This window comes from Mauremys mutica, chromosome 2 (genome assembly GCF_020497125.1).
Source record: "Mauremys mutica isolate MM-2020 ecotype Southern chromosome 2, ASM2049712v1, whole genome shotgun sequence".
Classification (NCBI taxonomy): domain Eukaryota; kingdom Metazoa; phylum Chordata; order Testudines; family Geoemydidae; genus Mauremys; species Mauremys mutica.
This window is the reverse complement of record NC_059073.1, coordinates 53,887,630-53,903,799: the sequence shown is the minus strand read 5'-3', so window position 1 is coordinate 53,903,799 and position 16,170 is coordinate 53,887,630. Positions and strand designations below refer to the sequence as shown.

The following is a 16,170-nucleotide window of genomic DNA, read 5'->3' as shown; positions in this document are numbered from 1 at the left end:
TCAGCATCTGGACCCATGGAAAAGAAGCCCTTGAGGAATTCCACCATAATTTCAACAATTTCCATTCCACCATCAACCTCAGCCTGGACCATACTACTTCCTGGAGATCTACTTCCTGGACACTACAGCACTAATAAGCGATGGTCACATAAACACCACCCTATACTGGAAACCTACTGACCACTATACTTACCTACATGCCTCCAGCTTTCATCCAGACCACACCACATTGTCTACAGACAAGCTCTAAGATACAACCGCATTTGCTCCAACCCCTCAGACAGAGACAAACACCTACAAGATCTCTATCAAGCATTCTTTAAAACTACAATACCCACCTGCTGAAGTGAAAAAGCAGATTGACAGAGCCAGAAGAGTACCCAGAAGCCACCTACTACAGGAAAGGCCCAACAAAGAAAGTAATAGAACGCCACTAGCCATCACCTTCAGCCTCCAGCTAAAAGCTCTCCAGCGCATCATCAAGGATCTACAACCTATCCTGAAGGATGATACCTCACTCTCACAGATCTTGGGAGACAGGCCAGTCCTCACTTACAGACAGCCCCCCAACCTGAAGCAAATACTCACTAGCCACACAACCAAATACTCACACACCACACAACAAAAACACTAACCCAGGAACCTATCCTTGCAACAAAGCCCGTTGCCAACTCTGTCCACATATCTATTCAGGGAACAACATCATAGGGCCTAATCACATCAGCCACACTATCAGAGGCTCGTTCACCTGCACATCTACCAAATGTGATATATGCATGGATGCTCAAAGCCTGCTGGGATGAAATTGATTTTCCCCACTGAACCTTATGCTTTACATAGTTGCAAGGCCATGTCCCCAACCCTCCATACATCCTCAAAGCCCTTCACCCTCAGAGGAGAATGCAGCAGTGTCTCCTAGTGCAGGGGATATGGATTATGCTAGAGAACTTGTTAGCTCACACATTTTGACTAACTGGGCATTAAACATGACTTTGCACCTCATGCACACAAGGTACCTCTAAAGTTAACTATCACCAGCTAACATGCTTCTGACCGTGACAGTCCTTGACCACACTAAAGGCAAAACTACGTTGACATTGTGTTAATTATATTGTGTTCATTAACACATTGCTGTGGTGAATTTTCTCAGTGTATACTGGGCCTCTGAGTCCTGTTTCCTCTCCAGCTGGCTTCATAACAAAGGCAGACTGGAACCTAGAACTTATGTGGGTAAAGCAGTGTTGTCCAATCCATCTATTCGGCATGCACTTGTCGCCAGCTGCAGAGACTGCAATATGGCAGCAGAGGGCTGTGGAGAGAAACGTGTCTGCTGCTGAATAAGGCAAAGCTTCCCGTAATTCTGTTCCCTGGCAGCAGTAGTGAGCTGAGCTCCCTGTCATTGTGAGGGAGGACCAAAGGACCAAAGAAGGGGAAAGATGGCCTTGCAGAGAGAGTAGCTTACTCACTGCTACTCTGAAGACTAGGAGAAGGAGGAAGAGAACAAAGCTCTAAGAAGTGGGGAGAGGAGATGGACAAGAAATGAGCACAGAGCTAGGAAAAAGAGAATTTGCATGATGGGGGAAACTGAGGAAGAACAAGGTAGTGGGAGGAAGAGTGGTGGTTCTCATGGGGAACACCAGAAAGCAAACCTTGGCTCTCATTTTTTTTACCCCATCCTTTAATGAAAAATACAGTAAAGTATTTCATTGATCTGCTATATAAAAGGTACAAGGAACATACGACATGACTCTCCCCCATGAGCACCATCCCAGAGAGTTTAAAGCCAGCAGGAAAAATTATGCTTGCAAATTTAATACTGTAATCTACAACACTATTTAAAAATGTTCTTACCCCACGTATAATGCGATTAAATTTTCATCACGTTTGTTAGCACAGGATGATAAAATGACAGTATATGTAATTCATACTTGAAAAACACTAGTTGCCATGTGAAATAATTTCATATGGAAATTCAAGAAGTGCAAAATTAAAAAAATAAAACAAACAACTCAAAACAAGCAAACAAAACAAATCTTACTTTCAGTGGGTGTCTCCTACCTGGCAGCAGTGTCCACTGAGGTTGTCATGCAGGTCCTCCCAACGGGGAAACAAAGCTCGAGTGCTGAAAAATGAAATAGTGGTTAAAATATTATTGCAAGCACTGCCTGTAAGTTATAAACACAGATCCATCTTTTTGTTTCTAAATACCAGTACAGCATAGAAAATATAACTGTGAAAGCCAAAAGCATTCCACTTCAAGCTGATTCTGCCTGTTTTGTCTAATACACGGCAGAGGAAATAGTTACCATACATACACTAAAAATCTGGCATTCAGCGAACGGACTTTAAGTAAGAGTTTTATGTGGATAGAGCATTTTGGTGCACATATGTCTGTCCCAGCATCTTTTATTAACTGAGTGAATAACAGCTATATAATTGTTTTGCAAATTAAGCAGTATCCTTATTAAGACTCCTACAATAAGTGATGTAAAATGTTGGCCTTAAACCAACCAAAGCCAGGTAATTCATAGGTTCAGAATAAGAGTGCCTTACTTTGATGTATTGTTTTGTTGTTGTTTTTACCTTCCTAAGGGTTAAACTGAAATAGGGAAAATTTATTCCAAAATAAGAGTGTCCTCACATAAACTTACTCTGAAATAACTAAAGGCAGGAATCAAAACCAATCTATCAGAGGGGTAGCCATCTTAGTCTGGATCTGTAAAAAGCAACAGAGTCCTGTGGCACCTTATCGACTAACAGAAGTATTGGAGCATAAGCTTTCATCTGACCAAGTGGGTATTCACCCACGAAAGCTTATGCTCCAATACTTCTGTTAGTCTATAAGGTGCCACAGGACTCTGTCGCTTTTTACAAAACCAATCTAGTTCTTTCAGGGCCTCTTGTGTGTAGACAAGCTCTAACTCTGAATTTCCTGTTTGTTGGTTCAAACTCCTAATGTTAATCTAGAAAACACACACACAAAATCCTGCTTCCAATGAAGTCAATGGCAAGTGAGACCCATCATTTATCTAACAAGCAGTTCCAGATTTATTTATATTTTTATTGCTTTGAAATATCTTCCTAGGTCAGAGTAGGCGCTTTTTGGAATTTGTCTCCTTAATCAAAAGAACAAAGACTTCTCCTGTCTGTTGATATTCTACAAATGGCAGAGTTCAAACATTGATGTTGTTCTATAAATGGTTCAATATGAGATCTAGCTTAGTCCTTCCCCACCTACAGGCTAATGCAGAGGGAAAGTAGGACCGCCCCATCCTTCTCCCCCTTTCCAGGAATGCACAAAGGGAGCCGTTCCTGCACTCCCCAGAACTCAGGGGCTGCAATACTGACAAACCGTTAATGGGCTGCTTATTTGATAAAAGGACCCATCGCACACAAAAAAAAAGACTTCTTGCTTCCAAATGTTTCTTTATCAGGCATGTGTCGGGGGTTATTATTTCTTTGATATTAAAGCCTCCATAGTGTGAGGGCTACAACAATCTTTAAAACCCAGCTGTTGGAACTGACACAACTCAACATGATAAGCAAAGTGCATGTGTGTTTGTGTGCACCTTGAGCACCTCAACTCCTTTTGCTAGATCAGCTCCTGTGAGTTAGTAGAGGATTGAAATTAACAAGATTAAACCTGATGGGCTAAATACACTAGTGGGATGAGCAGGTGTAACTCTATTACCACCATCAGCAGAAGTGAATTTTACCACCCTATGATTCTGAGAACTTTTAATGGACTATCAAATGTTTAGCTCTTAGGACTTAGAAGAACAGAGTATCTGTCCTCAGCACTCTGCACTGGCTGGGATTCTCAGATGAATACACTCTTTCAGAGAATCTAACCACTCCCCATCCTCCTTCTCTGAATCCCATTTCCACTCCTACATTTCCTCCCTCTCTCTCCCATAAAGAGAACCCCACAACCCCCCAAGGTTCCCCAAAACCTGACCTGTGAACTCTTCTCTCCTGCTCTCTGCCCACAAACCCTCATTGGCTGGCCTGACTGCAAGAGTTGCTCTAGGCTTTGGGCCAGAAGTTCCTCAGCCCTGGCCTCTCATGCCTGAGGACCCTGGGCCTGTTCTCTTTCCCAGCATGAAGGAAGTGGTAGGATCCAGAAGCAGCAGGAGGCGGACCACTTCAGGCAGGCCAGCCAAGAGGGATGACTGTTCTTAGCAGGGAGCAAAGCGGCTGGCTCAAGATTTGCTCTTTCTATTAGTTCTGACCCAACTCCATCTTATAGCTGCCTCGCTAGTTCTATAAAGATTCATAGGAGTTACATGTGTACGTCAAGGTAAGACCCTGTACTGCCGACAGTATTTATTTTCAGGTACAGTACTTTCAAATGAAATCCTATCACCATCTCTGTCTCCCGTGGCCAAATGATATTTTCTGTTCACTCCTTAAGTGTTGGCCCAGTGTGGCGATTGACTTGTGGGTGGTGAGCTTGTAGTTCCCTACTCTTTAGCTGGTCAGCAAATAATCCCTACTGTTTTTGGCAGCCTTTTGTTCAGTGTGATAGGCAACGGCTGCTGTTGTCATTATCCGCATGTTTCGACGACTTCCCATACAAAGCGATGTGTTTGCTATTTGAAATGGTGGTTCCCTGGAGATTAAAACAGCACGGGAGCACAAAGTAGAGTGTGCCGGGTGGAACTGGCACATGGTACCAGGCACACAGATGGTACTGGCAATGTTTTTCTGAATGAAAGCCTCCAGATGTGCAACAGTTGGTGCTGCGATATACAGTAAGAAAGGAGAGGTAAATCACAAGATTTGCTATTGTAAGCAGCAGACTTTCCTCATTTCTGATTTCTTTTCTGTTTAAGTACCAGAGTCCAAGATTTTCTAAAGTCACTCGTGATTTTAGGTTCTCCAGATGTTGGATGTCCAGCTTGAGACACCTTAAGAGAACCTGACTCAGAGGGTGGGAGCTCAGTTCTGAAGGCATCTCAGGTTGGGCACCCAAATTTATTAGTCACTGACTTTTGAAAATCATGTTCATACTGTATTTATTAAACCAAAAATGACTATTTAATGCAGCATGAACACTTCCAATAATGCTCTTACAACTGAAACATTCACAGAGGATGACAATAACAAAAATAACCAGAAAACCTGTAACTGCTCAGACAAAATATATTTTTTTATAGAAGTAGAAAAATAAAAAATAAAGTAGAAACGCTACAAAAAATTGCCATTTAACTGGTAAGGATATAGGGGAAATACATCTGCATTACTACATAAAAAACTGCTTAGCACAATTTGCAATCATAAAATGCCATAAGAAATTTTGCTTAATAAACACAAGCTGTTTTTTTTCTTTCTGCGGTACTATGTGGAACAAATGTTAATTTTTCACCACAGTGTGGAATGTTTTTTACCACAGGCAACACCTGAGAGGCACAGAACTGTATCTGGTAACATGCAGAGCTATTTATCCTATCTAGTGGCAATACAGAAATGCAGCTCTATTAGCAAAATCCTCAAGTCACACTGAATATATACAGTAGCTGCTGAGTATAAAATGAAGGCTGAGAGACTAAATGGTCTTTTCTTCCTCTGATGGGGGCACATAAAGAATTTCTCGTTAATGGTAATGGGAGCTGCTCTAACAGGGGAACGGGTCTGAACTTAAATAATCCTCAATTTCTGCAAGACCCAGTATTATCAAGCTACTGTTTGTTCTAAACTGCCGATTCTTCCAAAGAATGCTGTAGACTGCTGAACTATTCTGTTCCTATTGTGTGCATTTTTAATTAATAATGGATTAAACAGCATTAACTAATGTGCTACCATAAAAGTGAAAATATTACCTTCAACTGAAAAGGTTTCTTCATCCAGGAACCCATTTCTATTCTACCAAAGACACCATGAAAAGCTATTAGCAGCACATTATAACATTCCGTCTTCTAGTTAATCCAGTTCTTGGAATTCTGATATTCTTGTCCACTCTGCTACTTTCTGATTCTGTATGCGCAGCACAGATCTCTACCTTATTTGGCTGCCAAGCGTATTACAGGGAGCAAACAATGCCTTCTCTGTCAGAACAGAGAATGAATAGTATCACAAAGACACTCCTCAATGTACAACCCTGTACTTTTACCCTGTCCTTGGGATAGTTTAACTAAGATGAGAACTGATGGGAAAAACCAGCGCATTTTTGATTGCCCAAAACTCCATTAAAAATTATTTAGCGCATTATGCACAAAACCTTACATTTAAAGATGAAATGAAACATACAATAGGAAGAAAACTCTCATGCTTTTTCTGTTTCAGATATGTGGGTGTCTGTGAGAGCAATAGGGGAGGAGTTATTTGGGATATAATGTAAGGGGCAGAAAAGGTTGTTTCAAGTCATAAAGATTAACATCTGGAAGAGAAATCTCACACTGACATAGCAATGTATGTTTTAAATGGTCTGCTATGTATTTGTTTTGAAACTGACTATGAATTCTGCTCCTTTTGCTGAGGTTTAATTTCTGGAATAGAGTATTAATACTATGGTTTATACTGTGAGAGTCTGAAGTCATACATCAAAAATCCTCCAAACAAATCTGTCTGTTCACTTTTTCCAAACGACATTACAATTTAATTTTTCCAGAACGCATGATAGTCGATGACCTTCCAAAACAAGTACTTTATGAGAAACATTCTACCAACAATGAATGGCTTTCTTAGCAGATGTTTACAGCTGTCAATATGCAGAGGAGGATAATAAGATTCTTAAATTTATTACACTCTTCCCCATAAAGCTCTTTTGGCAATGAATGATGTATACCAGCCGTCCCTTTTTAAAGCAGTTGTGTAAATTTTTACCTCTAATAAATGCTCTTAATTTCAACCAATATATTTTGGAAGGCAGGGCATAGTGTATACCCAGAGTTAACTTCACAGTTCTTCTACTTATTCTCCTTTCAACTGGAACAAAAATCAGGCACTGATCCTGCAAAGATTTATGTATGTGCTTTAAAGTTCAGCACATGAATAGTCTTACTGAACTCATGTGCATAGTTCTTTGCAAAATCACAGCCTCAGGCACAGTACAGTTCAGACCTCGCTTGGAGCAGTTCTGAGTTGGGAAGGCCAAGTGAAGTAACCAGGGGTAAAATCCTTGATCCACTAACACTAAGTCAATGGCAAAACTCCCATTGACTTCAGTGTTTTGAGCCAACCTGACAAGGATTTGGGGTATTCCCATATGTGGAACACATGACTTTGATATTGTTTAAGGTTAATTTAAATGGAAGATTTTTAAATATCCAAAGTTAACTTTATATCAGTGGTTTACAACCTTTTTAGGCTGATTACCCCTTTCCAAATAATGTAGCCTACTGCATACCCATATCTGAGATAGGGTCAGAATATACCTATAAAAACAGGGGAAAAAAAGGTCAGTAAAGGATAACATGATGTGTTGTCTGCCATTACGGGATTTTTCTTGTGTACCCCTGACAAGAGCTAGGGGTACACGTACCCCAGTTTGAAAACCACTGCTTTATATGTAGCAGGAGGAAACAATACTGTTTCTTAAAGCTGATTGCCAGTAATAACATTCAGGGACCATTTAGACAGGATGGAGCACGATTGTGGACGTGTTCCAGTTCCCAGATGAACTATGGTAACATTACAATAATTTCCCATTGCAATCAGTATTATTTAGCAATTTGCTGGCAGGGGCCCTTCCACCTGTCCAGAATAGGTCCTGCTAGGTCAGTATAGATGCTCATTGACAGCGCAATAATAGGACACTTATACTGCTGAAGTTCAAGCTATACCTATTTATTAACTTCTAATAAGTTGGCACCTGTTGCTTTGGTCACTTCTGTGGATAAAATACCTCATTCTCCAGGGCTGTCATTATGGGACCTTGGCACTACATTAAAAAGTTATTTTAAAGAAAGAATGGGTGCAGGTTTCTATGAACAAATAATATTAGGTGCTTGCAATTGAATTTAGAAGATTAGTTTGTAGAAGTAAGGGGTATTTCTTAACTTAAAAAACAAAACAAAACAGTGCATCGGGAGTAATTTGAATTAGGCCAAATCCTAACATCCTCACTCAGGAAACTTTGGTGGGAGTGTAGTGTTAGTGGAAAGTGCACAGAAGCTAAGTAAGAACTTGTCCCTTAATGCACAAGCATTTTTTTAAGGGCATGATAGAACAGGACTGTCCCAAATGACCAGCCCACATTTTTTATTTATAGCTTAACAAAGAGAAGGCTAAAAGATGACTTGATTACAGTCTGTAAATACCTACTTGGGGAACAAATATTTGATAATGGGCTCTTCAATTTAGCAGGGAAAGGTATAATACGACCCAATGGCTAGGAGTTGAAACTAGATACATTCAGACTGGAAATAAGGCATACATTTTTAACGGTGATATTTAACTTTTGGAACAAATTTACCAAGGGTTGCGGTGGATTCTCCATCTCTGACTATTTTTAAATCAAGACTAGTTGTTTTTCTAAAACACGTGTTCTCGGAACTATTTGGGGAAAGTTCTCTGGCCTGTATATACAGAAGATCAGACTGGATCATCACAATGGTCCGTTCTGGCCTTGGAATTGGTGAAAACCCCTGTTCTGAAGGGTAGTTAAGCTTATCCAGAGGTAAATCAGAAAATAATCAAAACACTTGTCCTAGTCTCTACTACAAGCATTTTGGAGCAAAGACCGTATCTACCAGCACCTGGCACAATGGGACCAATATGCTGCTTGAGACCTCCAAGCACTGCCACAAAACAACCACAACACTCCCCTTATTAACATTACACACAAGTATTCCAAGTGGTGCCTTGATTCTGTTTTTAACCTTGATTTAGGAAACAGAAATCTAATGATGTTAACCTGGTTGAATTTTAGGTGTAAAATTTCTTTGACATAATATCTGAAATGTACAAAAAATATTCCAGAGGAAAATACAATTTAGCTTAAAGGGGCAGTGTCAGGGTTGATGGACCTCAAATCTGACCTGTTTTTTCCCTACAGAGTTGTATAACTGATTTGAAAATCTATATACTTTTATACATTTAAAAAACTGCTTCAGTGGGTTTTTTTTTCCTTCTCTGAAAGCAAGAAAATGTCTCAAACTAAAGAAATGCCAGGAGGCCAGAACTCATGAACAACTTTACAAATAGCAAGGGAAAACAATACCTAAATCTTACATACACTGAGACACATTCATTGCTAGAACCAAATAGAATCAATTCAACGAAGGGCGACCATACCAGCATAGCGAAGTTGCCATAGCAATGCCGGCATAACCCTGCAGTACAGATGCAGCATACAACAATCGAAGAGGTTTTCCTGTCAGGGTAGGAACACCACCGCCATGAGCAAGGATAGCTACATTGATGGAAATATTCTTCCATTGACATAGTTGCATCTACACTGGGGGTTAGTTGACATAGCTATGTTGATTGGGGTAAATATTTTTCACATCCCTGACTGACACAGATATGTAAGCCTAACTTTTAAGTATAGACTGGGCCTAAGAATAGGCCAGCAAGAGTGTCGTACTGTAGGCCAACTTTATTTCCCCTCCTCTCTTTTAAACCTGTACTACATCTGAAAATGGTGGGCGTCATTATTATTTTCCACTAATTCTCATAACATTTTTCTCCTGAGTGTGTAACATCTGGGAATGGCAGTGCAGCATCCACAGACTGAGATGTCATTCATTAAATACCTTGGGTTGGAGGTGGTATTTTCAAGAATGGCATCATTAAATGGCAGTCACCTGGAGCTCAAAGTCTTTCCCATGCAACCTAGAAGATAGTTGTGGATATCTGGGAATGTCTTCTGCGCAATCTCATCCCAGTTCAGTGGTATTTTTACCTTTATTCTGTCCTACCAGATTTTTAAACAAAAACTCATGCACCTAGGTGCACCTAGTGCAGTGCTTCCCAAACTGGGGTTCATGAAATGTTACAGGGGGTTCTCAGGAAAAAATTCCCTAATGGCGGACAGAGCTGTCCCTAGGGACCCAGACCCCGGGCACCATGGGGCCAGCAGCCCGGAGCCCCTGGACTTCCAAGAGCTAAGCAGATCAAAGCAAGCATATCTATCACACTGAGGAGATTTAAACTTCAAGACTCCTTATAAGAAATTGAAAGGGAGGTGTATATTTTTTGCTGTTTTTAAAATTAAATAGGCAGCTAGTATAGTTTTTAAAATTATGAAGAAGAACAAGTTTAAGCTTTGTTGTAATGTGCATTGCTTGCCTGGACAGCTCAAGACCTGAATGCTTGTGTAGGAGGAACTCTTTAAGTTGGCTTCTTAAATGCCTTCATGCTGGTTTCACATCTGATACTCCTTGATGAAACATAGCAGCCTTGTCTTATATCAGGCTCATTGAAAGTGATACAAGCTACGAAAGTGAGATCTTGGAAGAGTATTGCCATTTTCATAATGTAATAAAAATACTGTGATGATAAATAATAATAATAATATATAGTATGTAATAAGCATGTCATCAAAACAAATTTTATATTTCCAAGATCACTGCTTTTATAATTTATACTCAGGTAAAGTAGAAAATCCCTGGAAATATTCATTTTTAGAAGGGGGTTCACGAGATTTGACATTTTAGTGAAAGGGGTTCACAGGTTGTTAAAGTTTGGGAACCACTGACCTAGTGCAATGTGGCAGAGATACTTCTATGGGGAACAAAAACTCAGGGCAACTTACCCAAATTGTATTTCCCAGATAGATTTGTATTGCTAAATAATATATAGAGATTAAGAGCTACCATTAATAAAATTTATCACATTCTTTTTTCCTCTGAGTTTGTGTGACCCTGAACTATTCTGAATCTTCTTATGCCTTGGTAACTGCTTTTACAGCATCTCCTCTGGCACATAAAGATGAGGCCATTATTCCCTAATACGTTATGAAACTTATATTAACTTCCAGAGGCATGGAAAATGCTTTTCAGTCATATTAAATGCTGTGCATAATATTCTGATTTCAGTTACAGCAATGCAAAGCCAAAGAACTTCATTAACTTCAATGTCTCTGGATTTACACCAGTGAATTTCTTACATACATTCTTTACATGAACACTAAGAACTAAAGAAGAATATTTAAAAGAGCATAACATCCAGGGAAAAAGAGACATTGCTTAGGGAAGTTTGGATGGCGAGAAAAGAGCTCTGGCACTGAATGCAAGAATGACTGTGGAACTACAGATTGGAAGTTAAAAGGAATACCTTTAAGCTATGTTCGTTTTTAAAAATGTCAAAGAAGGTTTGTCCCATGTTAGGAAAAGTAATCACAGGAACACATTACAAATCTTTGGAATTACCAGTGCAGTTATTAGAATTTTCAATATTCTACTAGTAGGGAAATTGTATTTGATCAAATCTTATGAAAAATGCAATATACTCCTTTTCTCTTGCACTCTCATACACACACTTTACTTACATATGCATAGGTAAAGAGATATATTATACAACATCCAGAATAACGTGTAAACTTTAGAATTTCTTCTTGACATAAAATATTGAAAGATGTGGAATGTGCTGAACTTTTATGAGCAACTGAAATACAGATGTCAAATCAAAGTAAACCTTTACAAAAATCTAACTAAATCTCCCTGGGTCTGAGCTCATGCCACCATCCATGCTACAATGTTCACACTGTTATTTTTAGCATGCAAGCAGAGCTAGCCCATGTTTGTCTACCTGGGCTGGGAGGCACACCTGTGGAGAGGGCACTGTAGATGATAGTCTGGCTGGTTGGTTAAGTGGGTGAAAGACATGAAGAGTTCTGGGAAGCAAAGGGCTATTTTAACCACGAAAATAGGGGCTTGTCTTCTCTTCTAGACTTCCCTACTTTGGGAGAATTGATTGCCAATTAACTCAAGAATCTTGACATGTGCCTTAGGGCTAGTGTGGACACAGTCTACATTTATTACAGGCTCCACAGTTTGTGTGGGAGGGTCCTACACTAACAAACCTGTTATGCACATTGAGTTAACTGGCAATCAATTAACTTGAGGTAGGAAAGTCTACTAATGACATACCCTATGACTATGTCTTTACTACTAAAAGGTGTGTTTTCATATCGAGAAAGTCAGGGTTATGAAAATACTATGCCAACCTAGCTATGTTGGTATGATAGTGTCTGTAATATAACAGACCCAGAGTGTAGTATCCTGACTTCCTGCATTACAAGGTTATAGATATTTTCTGAACTGCCCATTGGTAATGTAAAGTTATAGTGCATGCAGATTTACATTATTGTAATTATGAACTAGAAGCACATTAAGCATCAGATATTTAGAACTCCTGATGTCATTTTACAAATATAGTCACAATAGATGAGAGTATCTCTGCTAGTCAGTATGTTTCCGATAGCCCTTTTCAAATCTGTTTGCTGTTCCCTTGATTTTTTTGGTACCATCTACCCTCAACTTCAGCTTGCTAATTTTTATAAATAAAAAAAAATGCAACAAAAATTGAAGAATGAAATCAGTCTTCACAAACATAGGATGTCTTATATTTACAGGCCCCTATGGCCTTCTTCAGTCAGCTGTATCATTTTAAGAGTGCTGTACTCTGTTTCATTTAACAGGATGAAGGTCTTGACAGAGTAGGGCTTTTTTATGTTGTTTTCCACTCCTTAATTAGATTTCAAATCAAATCTATCTCTGGACTCGTGACATTCAAATGTATTTAGATATGGCTTAAAATATTGCAAAGCTATCCATTTTCTCATATTGTCATGGCTAACCAGAAGAAACTCTCTTGAATTAGTTGGAAATATGGACCAGATCTGATTATCCAAATCAAATTGCCAAGCTATAAAAGCACAAGGGAATCATGCTTTTTTTAACATGTCACATCTGATTAAAGTGAGCTAGAAAGAATATGCCAATACTAGTGAACAGAAGAATTTGGAAATGGAATTGATATACTAGTATCTGGTAAAATATCCACCAGAAAAGGTGTAACTAGGTATTTAATTTTTAGAATGACAAATGTCATAAGGAGATGAGATTAATATTTTCCTGTCATTCCATGACAAGACTTACCTTAGTAGTTGCAGGAAAAGGAACCCTGGAATTTTGACTGCTCCTTTTCACTCATCAATCACCTGTGTCACTACTTTGTCACTCAGTTTCGATTGTTCTGCATCATGCCTGTAATTGCTGGCTTGCCATTCTGAATCCTGATCCTGACAGACCAATTTTTACTGTAGTTGCTCTATTACCAAGACTGGTGCAGCACAGAGGCCATATCACCGGTAGTCAGCAAAAATGTCACACACAAAACACTGGAACTCAGCCGCTTACATTATGTAAGCAGTAATTATTAGAATTTAATAGTACTTGAACAAGAAAATATACCAATTATATAACAAATGACTTTGTTTCTTTGTATAAACTGTTTACAGCACATTTAAGTGCTGAATCTGGACAGGCATAGGTCTGTTAAAAATTGCCACCCAATATTGCTAGGAAAATCAGGGATTTGCAAGGGGAAAAAATAGCTTAGGGGGAACTGAAGCAAACTGAAGCTTTTTTTTGTATATTTTTGTTAATAAGAAGTCTTTCCTGGATATGGAGAATGAAACAATCCATGAGACAGGCTCCTATACCCACTGAATCTAATTTTAAACCATGCTTGCAAAATGCTATCTTACAACTACATTTATAAAATACATACACCTCCACCTCGATATAACGCGACCTGATAGAACACGAATTCGGCTATAATGTGGTAAAGCAGCGCTCGGGGAGGGAGGGGCTGCGCACTCTGGCGGATCAAAGCAAGGTCGATATAATGCAGTTTCACCTATAATATGTAACATTTTTTGGCTCCCGAGGACAGCGTTATATTGAGGTAGAGGTGTAGTAGTTTCAAACGTGGAGCATCTATAATATTACAGTTAGGTGAGAGCTGCTGGAATACATGAGAAGATCCTTTGACCCAGATTTTTGTTAATGAGAGTGTAGCAATTTTAACTATACTTGAAAGAGTCATACCTGTCCAGTGCAGGTTTTGACAGGACAGTGTGACGTTCCATACACGCTCCAAAAATCCCCAAACTTGAAATGGTTTTCAAGATCAACCTTTTTGTGGAATTGTTTACCAGCAAGTGGCAGTTAATGTGGACAGAGCAAATTTTTGTTATAGTTGCCAAAAAGAGCCTCAAAGAAGTGCTTTAAAAACTGTTTTTATTTTTAAAAGTTATCCCCCAATCACATAGGCTGGCTTCTGCCAATAAAACTGTTACCTAAACTGGGTTTCAAAAAAATCCATCTTGAAAAGCATATCAGGAATTTGGGGATTCCTATAGAGAGGCAGAGGCCTGAAATTCACTGCCACTCCCCTGTATCAACCTTTGACATAAAAAAACCAGCCACGTAAGATGGGGGCTCTGTATGGTAATCAGTTAAGCCTCTATAGTAATTTCAGCGCAATAGATACAGCAAACCAAACCAAATCTGAGACAGACTGCCACAGAGAAGCTTTCATCTATCCAATCCCCTTCATTTCAGTGGATGAATTCTCCAGCTACCCGCTGTTTGTATGTCATTACAAGCTACACTTTTCCCTCTGTGATTCACTTCATCTGAAGGACTGAAAGCAAGCCTGCCTGGCGGGTGGTGACCATACTCAATCACCTTCCTACATGGTCACTGGAACATCTGGGATGTTTTAGAACAGGAATATGACTCCACATGTATAGGATGGCCTTTTAAATGGCACAAAGCAAAGGGGACCGGACAAACCACTGGAGAATGTACTCTGGGGGAGAATCCCGCATTGACAGGGGAATTAACTATGTTACCTAGTAGATCTTTTCCATCTCTAATTTTTTTTTCTAGCTTTACCGCGGAATGCTTGCTTGTACAGTCAGGTTGCTAGTAAAAGTTGTCTTAAACTACCTGATTACAGATTGTTAAAAATAATAATCTTATTTCATAAAACAAAACACTGGACAATGTGATAAAGAATATTAATTCATTAACCTGTGCTGATTTATTAACCTGAGAGATGCTCAGACACCACAGTGATGGATGTTAGTATAAAACTCTAAAACTGAGAGATAGCAAATAACACTGTGTTGGCAGGGACCATGAATTTCTGTCTCCAGAGGGATTTGAATTTGCAGATCTCCAGAGATAAAATTTGCACGCATTTGGATACTTGGCCAACCTCTGCAGTTCTTGGTCATTATCTGTACAAACTCCCACTAACTTCATTGAGAGTTATGACTAGGAGCCACAGTTCGAATTCCAAAAATTTAGAACTGTGGGGTGGAAATAAACTTCTATGTAGGAGGACATGACAGATATATGGGCAAGGGTTGGGAAAAAACATTTTCAGATCACCTTTAAAGCACTGAGACACAATTTAAAACAAAAACACTCTGGTTTTCAGAAGCAGACTCCTATTTCCCACCCACAATTTTGGCTTGAGGCAGGACCAGGAGGGAGAGAAGATGGCTAGAATGTTGATGGTGGAAGCCCTATTCTGAGTCCAACCAACTGAGCCATGAAGAGTTTTTGAAGTCTTATAACCATGCCAGTACAGGATGCAAGAAAGCAGTTTCTTATTTCCAGTGCACCAGTAAACTCAACATAAACAAAAAGGAACAAAGACTACTGTCAGTTGTTATAGCTGTCATTTAGTATAACTCTGGCAGATTTACATAAATAGTTTTGTTGCGTTCAAAATTCTTCTTCATGCTGGTTTCTCTCCCAACAGTTGTTAATGTATTTCATTTAAGTTTTAATTCCTTTTCAATATACACTGGGCCCTTCTGAGAAAAATATACTAGAACAGCTGCAGACAGCTGTGAGCTTTCCCTAACAGGCTCTGACCGTTGTCTCTGATAAATCAGTGATTGTTTTGTGATGAAGAAGAAAATCTTAACTTCCCTTCAAATATGATCACGTGCTGGTACTGGGGGAATCCGGGCAGAAAACTGCAGTTACATTTACAATCGGGGAGATATGTGTGCCTGATACAATGAAAACATTTTATTTTTATACCAACTGGGCAGATGAAGAAGAGCTGGCCTAATCATGCAAAAATGTTTGCAACATTTATAGGAAAAGGCTCTTTCCAAAGCATTTCAGGGATCCTGATATTAGACACAGTATTGGCTTTCTCCCCTTCTGACTTTTATTTTTGAATTAATTAAGT

General features: G+C 39.3%; 1 protein-coding gene across 4 annotated transcripts in view; it reads right to left on the bottom strand.

The window, feature by feature from the left end:
* The window catches only part of PAG1 (phosphoprotein membrane anchor with glycosphingolipid microdomains 1), a 121,403-nt gene that overhangs the window by 62,029 nt on the left and 43,204 nt on the right, over positions 1-16,170 (bottom strand). The window contains exons 1-2 of one of the 4 annotated variants that reach the window (XM_045003152.1): positions 5,823-5,954; positions 2,039-2,122 (exon numbers count right to left, since the gene is read on the bottom strand). The gene's annotated coding sequence lies outside the window, so the exon portion shown is untranslated. Of the gene's footprint in view, positions 1-2,038; positions 2,123-5,822; positions 5,955-16,170 lie in introns of those variants that run through there. The other 3 variants (XM_045003155.1, XM_045003154.1, XM_045003153.1) reach the window with 3 other exon arrangements.